The sequence below is a fragment of the Podarcis cretensis genome (genome assembly GCF_951804945.1).
Source record: "Podarcis cretensis genome assembly, chromosome: 8".
Lineage (NCBI taxonomy): Eukaryota > Metazoa > Chordata > Lepidosauria > Squamata > Lacertidae > Podarcis > Podarcis cretensis.
The window spans coordinates 74,477,718-74,492,366 of NC_137177.1; the positions used below are offsets into that span (position 1 = coordinate 74,477,718).

At 46.9% G+C, this 14,649-nt stretch overlaps 1 protein-coding gene across 1 annotated transcript in view; it reads right to left on the reverse strand.

The window, feature by feature from the left end:
* The window catches only part of SCNN1D (sodium channel epithelial 1 subunit delta), a 68,532-nt gene extending 54,134 nt beyond the window's left edge, over positions 1-14,398 (reverse strand). The window contains exon 1 of the mRNA XM_079986984.1: positions 14,246-14,398. The gene's annotated coding sequence lies outside the window, so the exon portion shown is untranslated. The remainder of the gene's footprint in view (positions 1-14,245) is intronic.
* Between the last annotated feature and the right edge of the window lie 251 nt (positions 14,399-14,649).

The following is a 14,649-nucleotide window of genomic DNA, read 5'->3' on the forward strand; positions in this document are numbered from 1 at the left end:
TTTTATTATTATTTTATTAAACCTTATAGGTTTCTGGAGGTTTAAGAGCCTCAAGCCTTTCTTGAGAAGACATAAGAAATCCCTTGTTGGATCAGGCCAATTACCCATCTAGGCCAGCATCCTGTTCTCACAGTGGCCACAAACCAGATACCTGTGGGAAGCACACAAGCAGGATTCAGGCACAAGGACGTTATGTCCCAGGGGTCAGCAAACTTTTTCAGCAGGGGGCCAGTCCACTGTCCCTCAGACCTTGTGGGGGGCCGGACTATGTTTTGGAAAAAAAGAGAAAAGAAAAAAATTCCTATGCCCCACAAATAACCCAGAGACGCATTTTAAATAAAAGGACATATTCTACTCATGTAAAAACACGCTGATTCCCAGACCGTCCGTGGGCCAGATTTAGAAGGCAATTGGGCTGGATCTGGCCCCCGGGCCTTAGTTTGCCTACCCATGCTATATCGTTTAAATATATTTTTCCGGGAATATAAGGGAAGTTCTTTAATCTCAGTCACTGAGAGGTCATATTTGCCCATCAGTTGGGCAGCGTGATGTACCCAGTTTTTAAGGGGTAATCCATTTGAGAGCTCAATCAGGCATTTTTTTGGTAGCCTAGTGTTGTCCATCTGTTGAACTCTAAAGCAGTACAGCGGCGTAGCGTGGGTTGTCAGCACCTGGGGCAAGGCAAGTAATTTGCGCCCCTAAGCCCTAACCTGCCGCCGCTGCCAGCTTCTTCTTGCTGCTGCCTGGCCTGGTCGGGTGTGGTTCTCTCCCGCGCTCAGCGCTGTGCTGGGCGGCCGCTGCACTGTCCCTCCCCCAGATAGTCCCTCCCTCGCTCTCTCTCCGCTCCGCACCGCAACGCACACCTGGCACCCTCCCCCTCCACAGTGGGGAGCGACCCGGCAGCTCGGATTGGATTCACACAACCAGCACTGCAGTGAGAGAGAGTGAGTGAGCCAGGTAGGGGCAGAGAGCTGCGAGTGCGAGCGCCCCCCCCCAAATGTTGCGCCCGGTGCGGCTGGCCCCCCCTGCACCCCCCACGCTACGCCACTGAACCAGTAACGGAGAATTCTTTTATCTATTTGGGTCTCTATGCTCAACGTACAAATTTCCAACCTGACCATGGAGATTGCACGTCTTTGGGTAACCATGCTATATCCCCTCTTGGACTTTCCAACAACTGGATTTGAGATGCTTCCTTTCTTCAGGAAAGGGAACATTTCAGATAGTTCAGGATGGTGTGTGCGTGTGTTTTATGTATGCCAAATTACCGCAAGACTTCTGCCTATCAGGCCTTGGTTCTCTGCTCTCATAAACATCTTTATTTCCTCATTGTCCAAAGAAGGTATTTTCCCCTGTGTGGGAATGGAAAAAGTGGGCAGAAAGTTCAGGCTCAAAAAGGGGGAAATCAGAAATGACTCATGACAGGCAGTCAATTGGATGATGGCTTTGACCCAGATAAATAGCCGGGAACCTAAAAACTGATGCTCTTTGGAAGAGTTTGAAGATCTGAGCAGCAGCAGCAGCAGCCTCAAACATCAACGTTTGTGGACAAAGAGCCTCCAAGGGGAAACACGTGGCCGAAATCTAGAGAGGTCTTCCATGCCTTGCAGCAACTTTCTGCCTTCCAGTAACAGCACAATTCCAAAGGCCGTCTCAGGTGCTGTCTTGCACATTTCAGGCACTGCGTTGCCCAACTGAGCCACCTCGCCTTTTCTTCCTTCTGCAACTGTCCTTGGAGAACCTTGGAGACAGCCAGTTCTGGCCCCGGATGATGAAAGGGCAGGTTCTCCAATGCACGCACATGAAAAAGCGGCAGCCAGGGATTGCGCAAGCGCACGAGACTGGAAGTGACACATGGCCTCTGCATCTCAAGTTGGCAGAGAACGCAGGCAAGGCAGCAGGGAATTGTTTTGCCCTGGCAGCTGGGCCAGATCGCTTGGATTGGTGAATCCCAGCAGTATAGTAAGGCATGAGCTGAAGGTGGTGTCAAAATGGCCCATTGGGAGGAAAATATTCTCCTTGTTTACTCCAGCATGGAGGGAAGGCCCAGAGGACACTGCTGCCAGTCAAATCAAACTCATTGGTCCATCTAGGTCAGTATTTACCCCCACCCCCTCTGTGCATTCTCAAAATCTGTTCAAGAGATTGTTAGGGGACCCCTCCAGAGCAAATTTTGGGGGTGCACAGGGAGAGACGAGTTAGGAGACTTCTGCTTGCTCTGTGTTGGAAGTAACCTGGTGCGCGTAACAGAAATGAATGAAATAAAATGGAACTTTCAGCAAAATGATGGGCTATTTTCTTCTGTTTCCTTCCTCCTTGTCAGATGGCTGTTGCGGTTGCTCGAGAGTACCCAGGCAGGACTCCAAACCTGTGTTTTACAGGTTTTATTTTGGTGCAAACTATTTACAGTGAAGAGCTCCAAAGCTCATGTCTGGCTCAATCGCTAGCAGAATCCAGGAGTGGTCTTTTTTTGGACCTCCCCCAGCATAAGAATTTCGTTACCTCCAACCTTCTCCTTCCCTCTTTGCGCCTTAGGCTACTGCACAGGATGGGCAATGGCAAGGGCGTGTTTCCCTCCTGTCCGACTTGCCCAGGAGTGGTGTTAAGGCTCCCACCAGCATCCTCCGGTCGTTGCACCTCTTCCTCACCAGAGGTGGGGCTTTCATCCTCCCCGGAAGAGGAACTGCTTCGCAAGATTTTCGGAGGCTCCCTGTAACACAACTGCCCTTCTATTTCTCGCCTCTGAGCCAATGGCAGTTCCATGGCACTCCTGTTTACACTTGAGGTGGCAGACAGTTTTGTCTACCTGGGTTCCATCATAACCAACAGTCTCTCCATCGATGCTGAGCTGCGAGAGCATATTGGCAAGGCAGCTAGGGCAATGGCTCATCTCTACAAAAGCTGAAGAGAATACCAATACCAAGACGAAGGGCTACCAGGCTTGTGTGCTTTATTGCAAGTGAGTCATGGGCAACTTACAACCATCAGGAGCGATGCTGCGACGCCTTCCACACACACTGTGTCAGGAAGGTTTTGGGTATCACATGGCAGGGCAGAGTTTCAAACCAAGGTGTGCTCTCCTAGGCCCACATTCCCAGCATGGTCACACTTCTGTCTCAGCAATGTCTACGTTGGCTTTGTCATGTCCAATGGAAGATGGCAGGGTCCCCAAGGACATGCTCTACAGTGTTGTAAACAAAAAAAATTACCCTTTTCCCTTATGGGGTATCCAAGAGCCCATATAGAGTCCTTGCACAGGTTCCCTATTGGTAGGAGAAAATAACAGAGGCCAACCAGAGAATACTGAGAAGCAAAGCAGCTAGTAAGATTGATCTTTATTGATCTGTTGCAACAGGGTGCTCCCCTCACACGCAGGAGAGGAGGAGAGACCCAGAAAAATGTCCCGCAAGGCCTTATAAAGACTTTTGAAATTGCCACCCTGTAGATCACGGGTGTCAAACACAAGGCCCGTGGGCCGAATCCGGCCCGCCAGACCTCATCATGTGGCCCGTGTAGCCGCTGCCGGCCGCCAGCCTTCACCTTTTATTCTCGCTTCTTTTTTTTTGACACAAGAAAGCCACTTCTTCAGCGCATGCACAGCAGCCTACAAGCCAGAGAACGTCTGCCCTCTGGCGGCGCCGGCCGTTCTACACAGGAAACCTCCACTTTACATGCAGTGTAATTGAATGCAGTGACAATAATTTATGATAATAAAGAGTGGACACATAGTCCTACAGATACAACCGGCCCTTTGAGGGGTGACCAAACTGCTGATGCGGCCCCCAATGAATTTGAGTTTGACACCCCTGCTGTAGATCAAGACCACCCCCAGAAACATCATACATACATCACAGAAGGGATGTAACCTAAGACCACCTCTCAGATACATCATACCTACATCACACAAAAAAGCGGTCTTAAAACAGAAATTTGAATGTTGTTTTTTCTCCTGTCCTTGTTTATCTCCTGTCTGGCAGGTTACTTGATTGGATTGCCTGCGGAGCCTGGCCAATCTTTTGTAGTGATAAATACTTAGTTCCTGGGCCATGTCACAGGCTCACACCCTATTCAAACACAGACATACCCTTAAGACAGGATTTGTGAAGGAAAAGACAATGGGGAGGCTTTTCCACTTTGACCATGCAGAGAAAACATTTGCTCAGTTTAGGAATCAAAATGGCTTCAGGTCGGTTTTCCTGTGCTGATCTATGTACGTGCGGTTATGAACATTGCCATATATTTAAGACCTCAAAATTCCTATCACAATATCCCCCCTTTGGGGCTAGAATTTTTCAGGCACCAGGCCTGAAAAGATGTTTGCAAATGTTGAAATGAAGGCCGGTGACATCGACTCTGCTGTGTGTGAATCCCTTGCAGATGACCGCAGCGCTGGAGACAAGCAGCCAGTTTGTGCATCCATAGCAGGGACCAAAGGAGGAAGGACTGCTGTCAGAAAAGGCATTGTGCATCTGCAGCAGCACAACCGGATGCCTTCATCTGCCCCATCTGCAACAAAACATGTCTCACCAGCCTAGGGCTCTACAACCACAGCAGGCGTTGAAACCTTCCAACAGTTTGACCTCACCCACGAAGGTGAACTCCTCCATTGTCTCCTGAGACAGACGGATGCCAACAAAACCAAAAGAAGTGTTCCTGTTTAGGATTCTGTCCAATCATTTCCTCCTAACACTTCAATCTAATCTCCCTCCACCACACATTTTCTGCCCTGCCTCAACATTCAACTGGTATTCCAAGGCAGCTGGGAATGTTCAATCTGCAATTGAGTTTCCTCCTCCACGCCCAAATGTTTTTGTCCCTAAATGGCTTTGTTTTTTGGCATAGCCAAATTTGGCCCTCCAGATGTTTTGGGACTACAACTCCCATCATCCCTAGCTAACAGGACCAGTGGTCAGGGATGATGGGAATTGTAGTCCCAAAACATCTGGAGTGCCAAGTTTGGCCATGCCTGTTGTACTCCTTCAAACCACAGATACCATCCTCTCATTTCTCAGTGACCCCCATCTGGGCCACAAAACATTCAGCACTCACTACCTGCCTTTGCTATTGTAAGTAGCTATATGACACATTTAATATAAAAACCAAGGTAAAGGTAAAGGGACCCCTGACCATCAGGTCCAGTCGTGACCGACTCTAGGGTTGCAGCGCTCATCTCGCTTTATTGGCTGAGGGAGCCGGTGTACAGCTTCCAGGTCATGTGGCCAGCATGACTAAGCCGCTTCTGGCGAACCAGAGCAGCACACGGAAACGCCGTTTACCTTCCCTCCGGAGCGGTACCTATTTATCTACTTGCACTTTGAAGTGCTTTCGAACTGCTAGGTTGGCAGGAGCAGGGACCGAGCAACGGCAGCTCACCCCATCGCAGGGATTCGAACCGCCGACCTTCTGATTGGCAAGTCCTAGGCTCTGTGCTTTAACCCACAGCACCACCCGCGCCCCCCCAAAAAACCACAAAACCATTTATAATTATTTAACCATTTATAGTTATTTATATATGCAATAAAAATCACGTAAAAAATTAGAATCACAGATCGCCCACTAACTGTTAAAGACTATGCATTTCCTCACTGTCTGGAAAAGCACTGGTGGCATCGAAAAGTTCTCGGCAAATGTTTGGAAGTTAGCACAGGAGGTCCCTGCTAAATCTCTGCTGGGAGAGTATTCCACAAGACTGAGCTGATGGCACAAAAAGGTCAGTTTTGTGTTGATGTCAAACCAACTGGGGCGGGGGGGGGGGGCAACCAGAGAAGCTCTTGAAGATGATCTCAGTGATCGAGAGGGGATATTAAGGTTTGGGCAGTCCCTAAGGTACCCTGGACCTAAGTTGTTCTGGGCTTTGTAAATTAATACAAGGACCCGGAACGTGGCTCAGTAGCTGATGGGCAGCCAATGCAGATGTTGCCAGCCATGTGCCCTCATCAACATGTTGACGAGTCTTAAAGAGACAGGGGCATGCTGACAGGGAGAATTAGAGGTTATCCAAAACAGAAAGTAAAGAAAGAATGGAAAATCTTTAAAGAGTATCTGAAAAACATTGCAAGAACAAATATCTGCTGGCAGAAACAGACTGATCCTTGTAAAACAACAAATATAATGTTTTTCAATATCTGACGAAAACAAAGAAAGCAATACAATAATTTGGAACTGTGTGTGGAAAAAATAGTAGAAATAATAACACAATGAGTCTAATCGGAAGTAAAATGTGTTTCTTTTGTTTTCTTTTCTTTTTCCTACCCCCCCTTTCCTCCCCTTCTTCTTCCTCTTCTTTTTTTTTCTTTTTGTGCCTCCTTTCTTGGTCTTTCTCTTTTTGATTTGTTAAGAAAGAGATAGAGAGATAAAAGTGTAATATGAAAACTTCAGTAAGTTAAAAGTGATGCTGTGTAATTTTCCTATTACTATTTATATATTGTTAAAATCGGTTGATTGTAATGAATTGATGTAGCAATTACTGTGGTTTTTTCCTTTGTTATTGTTGAATTCTAAATAAAGTATTATTCTTTTAAAAAAAAGAGAGAGAGAGACAGGTGCATAAAACCAATTTTTCTGAAAGCATTCAGGAAGTGCCCTCCTCCCCTTCCCCACCACTGCCACCCTATCATTCCTTGCTCCTGGGCAATGGATGGGTGGGGTTGAGTTTTGGCACTCAGCACGTAGCCAGCGAAGGAGGAGAATGCCAGCAGTGACACTCAGAATGAGGCACCCGGAAGGTCGGCAGGATGGCAAAGCCTTTCCTGAATGTCTCCACAGACTTCACGAGGAAGATAAATAAGGTTGATCAAGTCAAGCGGTTGAGTGCAGGATGTGCAATATTTTGTTTGTTTTGGCTTTTGGATACTTCCTCTGCAACCTGCTTGTGGGTTTCCCAGAGGCATCTCATTGGCCACTGCTGAGTTTGGACTATACGGGCCTTTGGTCCGACCCCACAGGGCAATTGCTATGTTCCCATGAGAACTGTTCACCAACCACGCCTGGAAGGCCATTCTTGAGGTTCCACATCCCTGACACGTCGTATTGTGAAAGGAATGTGGATGTAACTGTATCTTCTTATATGCATAGAAATGGAAGGCAGTCATCACGCAGCCCCCATTGGAGGATTAGTCGTGTCGCATCACAAACCTGGATTTGCATGAAGTCAGCACAGCTCCCATTGGAGGATACGTAGTGTAGCATCAGAATCTTGGATTTGCATGAAAAAATGGGGTTCGGAAGGTGAAAAGCGAGCTTAGCAGTTGCGTGGGGTGGGAAGGGAGTGGTGTGGGGTGCTGGTGAGCAGAGCAAACAGGAGCCCAGACCCTAGTGTGTGTGTGTTTGTGTAGTACTTAGAATCATAGAAACAGAAAGTTGGAAGGGACCCCAAGCGTCATCCAGTCCAACATGCTGCAATGTAAGAATCTCAACTAAATCATACATGACAGGTGCTCATTCAACCTTTGCTTTGAAACCTCAAAGGAAGGAGAGTCCACCAGCTCTTATGAGAGTCTGTCCCACTGTCGAAGAGCTCTTACTGTCAAAAAGTTCTTCCTGATGTTTAGTTGGGAATCTCCTTTTTTGCAACTTGAAGCCATGGGTTCGAGTCCTACCCACCAAAGCAGAAAGAAACAAGCTTGTTCCCTCTTCCACGGGACAGCTCTTGAGGTATTTGAAGATGGCTATCATATCTCTTCTCAGTCTCCTATTTACCAGGCATACCCAATTCCCTCAACCATTTCTCATATGGTTGAGTTTCCAAACCCTCGATCATCTTGGTCTCCCTCCTCTGCACATGTTCAAGCTTGTTAATATCCTTCTTAAATTGCAGTGCTCAGAACTGAACACAGTACTCCAAGGCAGAATGAAGTGGTACGCTTACTTCTTCACACAGCACACAAACTATGGACCAGTTGCATAGGAGGCAGTGATAGCCACCAGCTAAAAGATGGCTGCTAGGCATAATGACTAAGCCCAGGGTCAGAGGCAGTAAATGCTTCTGAATACCAGTTGCTGGAAACCAAGGGGGTGGAGAGAGTGCTCTTGTGTTTGAGTCCCGCTTGCAGGTTTCCCAAGGTCACCTGGTTAGCCAGATAACAGGATGCTGGAGGTGGTAGACCTTTTGACCTGATGCAGCAGCCAGGCTGTTATTTCATTCCCATGCATAATCCAAATCTATGCAAACTATTAGTGAGAGCTGTAGTTAAGCCATCTATTAGCAATCCCCACACTCATCCTTGTAATTCCAAACACTGTTATCACCCGCGTGTTTATATCTCCCGGAGACAACTATCTTCAAAAGTGGCAGGATGGTTAGAACATACGACAAATGGAACATCCCCTGAAGGCTCTGCAATATGATCTGAGGGCAAAAAACCAAAACAAAAACCAGCCCCAGGGATGTCGCATCGAATATGTAGGTAAAACAACAACCAACCTACGCACACATTTTAGAAACCATAAATCTGCAATCGATTGAAGGAGTGGAGCAACCAGTTGCTGGACGTGCCAGTTCTCAGAACCACAGCCTGTCAGTAATTGCTAAAGAGATGCTCAGAGATCCATCAATGTTTGCAAAGAGGGAGAACTGCTGGATGGACGCACTGGACACATTTGCACCACATGGCCTAAAGGAGAGCACCTGGAGAATACCAACAGCACTGCTTATCTTCAGTGAATGATGATGATGATGATGATATATTATTTATACCCCGCCCATCTGGCTGGGTTTCCCCAGCCACTCTGGGTGGCTCCCAACAGAATATTAAAAACACAATTAAACATCAAACATTAAAAACTTCCCTAAACACTGGGCTGCCTTCAGATGTCTTCTAAAAGTCAGATAGTTGTTTATATCCTTGACATCTGAAGGGAGGGCATTGCACTACCGAAAAGGCCCTCTGCCAGGTTCCCTGTAACCTCACTTCTTGCAGTGAGGGAACCGCCAGAAGGCCCTCAGATCTGGACCTCAGTCTTTTGGCTGAAGGATGGGGGTGGAGATGCTCCTTCAGCTCTTGTGAGTGGTCCATTCTCAATGCTTTTTACAGGCAATCCTTGTTTTGCAAAGGGGTTACGTTCTGGACCACCATGTGCATCGGCCTGGCCTATGGGATGTGTTCTGCCCCAGCCCCGTTCTGCCCTTTTAGTGACATTTTAGTGATGTTTTCGGGCCACTTCCGAGTTCAGCGCCTTGCACACGTGCGTGATTGCACACCAGTTGGACACGCGTGAATTGGGAGCTGCCTGTAACTGCTGCCTTGGTAACAGCATACTTTCTGAAATATACTCGGAGTTGAGAGTGGATTTCATGCTCTTTATTCAGCTCATAGTGGTGAGGAGGAATGGAAGTTCCCCCAGAATGTCTGCTTTATATACCTTATTTACACAATGGGCCCCACGTGATTGGCTAATTCCGGGATTCTCCTGTAGGCCAATCAGGTTGCGGATTCACTTCCACCTGGAGCTGGATTGGGTGGCTCCTGTGGACGAATCAGACTGCTGCATTTTGAATCCTATTGTTCTAGGACCAATCAGACTGCTGCATTTTGGATCCTATTCAGCTAAGTACCTAACAGTTTCCATTTTGTCAGAGAACTTCACAGCGCTGAAAGCCGAAATGCTGATGCCGAAAGCCATATAAATCATAGAACTGTAGATTCAGAAAGGATCCCAAGGGTCATCGTGTCTGATCCCCTGCAGCAATGCAGGAATCACAGCTAAAGAATCCCTGACAGACAGCCATCCAAACTCTGTTTAGAAACGTCCAATGACAGATAGCCCACCACCGTCCCAGGTCATCCGCTCCACTGTTGCGTGGCTCTTACTGCCAAGAAGTTCTTCCCAATGTTCACTCTGAATTTCCTTTATTGTAATTTGAACCGCCCTGTCCTCTGGAGCTGCAGTATACGAGCTTGCTCCATCTTCCATGTGACAGTCCTTCAGATCCAGGAAAATGGTGATCGTGCATGAAGTGCCGTTTGATGCTTTAAAAACTATCTATCTGTCGGTAACGAAATAATTCAGCAAGGGTGAACGCAGGTTATAGGTCCTGGGTTACCTAGCTGTGCGAGGGATGATGGGAGTTGGAGTCTAACAATATCTGGATGACACCACTTTGGTTTTCCCTTGCTGTAGGCTGACACTTGTTAGGAAGCTGATTGCTTACATGGCTCTGGAGATTCGCCGTTGATCAAAAGGGCGAAGACATGCGAAAGGGAAAGCGGGGCTTCTAGCATGACCCAGGAAAGCTGACTCAGGAAAGCTGGAAAACCATTTATTGCAAAATAATAATAATAATTTATTATTTATACCCCACCCATCTGGCTGGGTTTCCTCAGCCACTCTGGGCAGCTTCCAACAAAACACTAAAATACAATAACCTATTAAACATTAAAAGCTTCCCTAAACAGGGCAGCCTTCAGATGTCTTCTAAAAGTTTGGTAGTTATTTTTCTCTTTGACATCTGGTGGGAGGGCGTTCCACAGGGCAGGTGCCACTACCGAGAAGGCCCTCTGCCTGGTTCCCTGTAACTTGGCTTCTCGCAGCGAGGGAACCGCCAGAAGGCCCTCAGCGCTGAACCTCAGTGAAACTGTTTATTGAAACTCTACACTTCCAAGGGTTCCCCGCCCCTTTTTCTTCTCCTTTTTTCTTACTTCACTTTTGTGCCCTGCCTTATTTTAAAGACTTGGGGAGTACAACTCCCTTGCTAGCTAGGACTGATGGCTGCTCTAGACCTATGTGCACACCACACTTAAAAAACACATGGCTCCTGCAAAGATCCCAGGAACTAGGGTTTGTGAAGTGCGCTGGGAATTGTAGCTCTCTAATTACAGCCCCCAGGATTCTTTGGAGGGAGGAGTCATGTGTTTTAAATGCATTGTATGTACACCTCCAAAACATCAGGAGCCCACCAAAGAGGCAAATGGTTGCACTAAACCATGGTTCAGCATCACATACAAATGCAGGCAGTTAGTTAAACTGTGGTTGGGAGCCTGTGAACCTCTGGACATTGCTGAACTACAACTCCCATCAGCCCCAGCCAGCCTGACCAATGGCCAGGGAAGGTGGGATTTGTAGTCCTGCAAGACCTGGAGAGCCACAGCTTAGCAAATATACTGCAAGCCACTTTGAAAACTTTGGTTAGTAGATGGGGTATCCATATTCTTAAATTTATTGGTTGCTACCGAGGTGCCTCAAAGCGACTTAACAATATGTAAGCAAACACGTGCACTAAAACCGATATAAAAGAAAAAAACAAAGAAAAATCTAAAAGACAATCTTATTTTTAAAAGGCAGAAAATTATGCGTGGGAGAAGTGCAAAGAATTGTATGCTAGTCAAAACTGCAGGCAGAAAAAGTATTTGTTAGGATAAGTTCATATTAATGGCTGTAGAATTTTTAGGAGGATTTAGAGAGAGAGAGAAACACACATTGGTGCAGACCTGAATTTAAGGTTAGAAAAATGAGAAATAGAGGGAAGCGAAATCGACAGACCCTTCCATCCCTATCTGGATGTAACTTCTATTTGTTGACGAGAGCATGTTTCAACTCCAGCTTTCCAATAATGAGAATAAGGACTTCTGCTCTTGTATCTGTGGTATCTCCAGGTGACCAGAAAATGTCCTCATTTGCTTGAGCAAAGGCTTACGCAGTAGTTAGACTGTGCCTGCTGAGCATCCATTCTGATTTCTTTACAGGTTGGATATGTAACAGTGAGCATTCAACTTGCATTCATCTTGATTTGCTTGCGGGGCCGTTACGCCTTAATCATATCTTCATCCCACACCTTTCCTTATATTTCCCCAACACTTTCCCAGCAGCAAAAAGTCAAGGCTTTTAGTTTTTGTTTTGTAAAATCTGGATTGATTGTACGTAGGCGAATTAGCGCTTTAATCCCCTTTAATTGGGCAACCAAAATTTCCGGGATGGGCCTGAATCCTTCCTGAAAAATGGCGAAATTCTGGAGACACTCCCGTTCTCAATCTTGACTGGCAGAGAGTTCCTGCAATATGTCAGGGAGCGGCCATAGCTCAGTGGTTAGAGCACCTGCCTTGCACACAAAAGGTTGCAGGGTCAATCCCTGGAATCTCCAGGTAGGGCTGCCCAAAACCCTGGGGACCATTTCTAAGAGAAGGCACCCCCCCAAACACCCCCAAAGGGGAAATGGGCAGCCTGTATTACACAGATATTAGGGTTGCCATATTTCAAAAAGTAAAAACCAGGACACCTTGAAAGTTGTTGTTGAGCTTTTTTTTAAGGAAGGCCCCAAAATTCTTGAGCCTCATTCTTGAGGAAAACTCAAAAAATATTCAGCTTTTTTTAGACAAACCCCTGCTGAGCTTTTTAAAAAACCCCTCCCAACAATATCAGAGCAGCCTCAGCATACAGTGGTACTTCGGGTTACATACGCTTCAGGTTACAGACTCCGCTAGCCCAGAAATATTACCTCAGGTTAAGAACTTTGCTTCAGGATGAGAACAGAAATCACGCTCTGGCTGCATGGCGGCAGCAGGAGGCCCCATTAGCTAAAGTGGTGCTTCAGGTTAACAACAGTTTCAGGTTAAGAACGGACCTCCGGAACGAATTAAGTACTTAACCTGAGGTACCACTGTATTTGGTAGCTTCAGGCAACAAGGCATTTTTCTGCATCTTACTCTCTTGGGGAGGGTATGGGATATTAGGGGAGGGGACGCAACTATCCTTCTGGGATAGTTTGTCTGTCTTTGGTCCCTACCCTGCAGTCAGCTCTCACCTGTGGCTCCCACAAGCTGTCAGCATGTGACAGTGGCCACATCCTGGGAATGGCTTCAACTGGCCAGCTAAACCAAGTGAAGGTACCTGGCGACTTTGGGATTTCCCTTGCATGAGAAGACAGGCTCTGGCGGATTGAGCCAGCGAGACCAACAGTGGGTCCAATGGTCCAGAAGGTGGTCTCTGTATGTGCTGTAGAGGGAAGTGAGGGGCAAATGGAGCTGATCAACCTGGGAAGGTAGCCCATCTAGGAGAAGGAAAACTCTCATCCTAAACCTCTGCTGCCTTGCAGGATATCTTTGGGAGAAGAACCCCTACACAAATCTGGAGTGGAGTCCCTAAGATGGTTGGATGGTGCCTTGTATGCCTCCTCCTGGCAACTCCTGCAGCCCAGCTGGTGCCAAATGTCTTGCTCTGCTTCCCTTTGGACCACATCAGTGAGGCTGAGAGGGTGGTCAGCCCAGGACCTCCACACACATTGCCCAGGCTTGCACCCTGGGAAGGTCACTTTGGTACTGCTGGTACAGTGGTTTGACTTCACCCCTGGAGGCACACTCCATTGCCTCTCGAGACAGACGGATGCCAACGATTCTCCTCGGGAAGGAAATTGCCTTTCCTCTCCCAAGAGAGCAGCACTGAAATTTAATCATTAACACCCCACCCCCATTTTGACCTTGTTCCATACAAGCAAACAAAGCAAAAGGTATCCATTCACTTGGATGGAATGAAGAAGAATAGGCCCACAATGGGACAGTTGGGAGACTGTATCCACACCTACACACTTTTAAAAAGCAAACAAACCAATAAAGCTGGAGCACCTGTACATAGCTACCCATTCACTTGAGAACTTGGAAGGAAGGAGAAGGAAGGAGCTTGCAATGGGGAACCTGGAACATGGTTTCCACACATGCACACTTTTTAAAAAAGAGAAAAACACGGCAACCCTAGAGCCCCTGGATATCAGCCACCCATTCACTTGTATGGAATTAGCACTTGGACGGAATGAGGAGAAAAGGGCTTGCAACTGGACACTTGGAGGGTTGTGGCCCCTCATACATTTAAAACAACAATTTAGGAATGCCCTCTGGACTACAGATGCCCTAGGCAAGAGGCTTGTACTGCCTGAGTTTGTCTGGCTTCGTATTATTATTATTATTATTATTAATCAACCTTTATTACGCTTCAGAGACCTAACAAATAATTACAAAGCAATACACAATTCATACAGCCTACCTCCAGGTTAAACAAGCATTTTGTTCAGAATATAGGGATCATTGGTTCTTGCAACCCCCGATAAAAACTTGGCCACTGCTAATGTTCTAGCATTTGTCCGGTCTTCCAATAGAAACCTGACATAGTGAGCCTCTGATTTTCCCGGGAAAGGTACCAGCAAGGGTAATATTAGTTCAGCCCTGGCTTGCTCATATTTCGCACAGTTCCACAAAATATATTTTATGGAATATATGTTTTATTATTATTTCTCTGAAATATGAAAAAAATGCTCACTTACCTTCAACTCTGATTCCTTCCTGAGATTCCAGAAAGCCCTCCACACACAGAACAGTTTCCCGCAGAAGAAAATGTCAAAATCCCAGCTTCTTCTCTGCTTTGGCGAATTGCATCCATCCCGAGACACAAACCAACCGCACGACTTGGATCCTTTCTTTGGGATGAGGAGCGAATGCCGTTCCTGTAATGCACTGTGATTTATTTGCATGCGGGAGAAAACAAGTCAGCAGAGGTGTTGAAACCATTTTTTTGCAAGACGGGTTTGCCTAATAACACACTGTCATTACTGGTGAGATTAAAATACCAGGTTGGTGACTGGAACCAGCAAAGCAGAGCTGGATAGACAAAGGGCTGAGTGGAGCTGGCCTGGGTAGGAAGCCGGCAGCATGATGGACTCCAGGACGT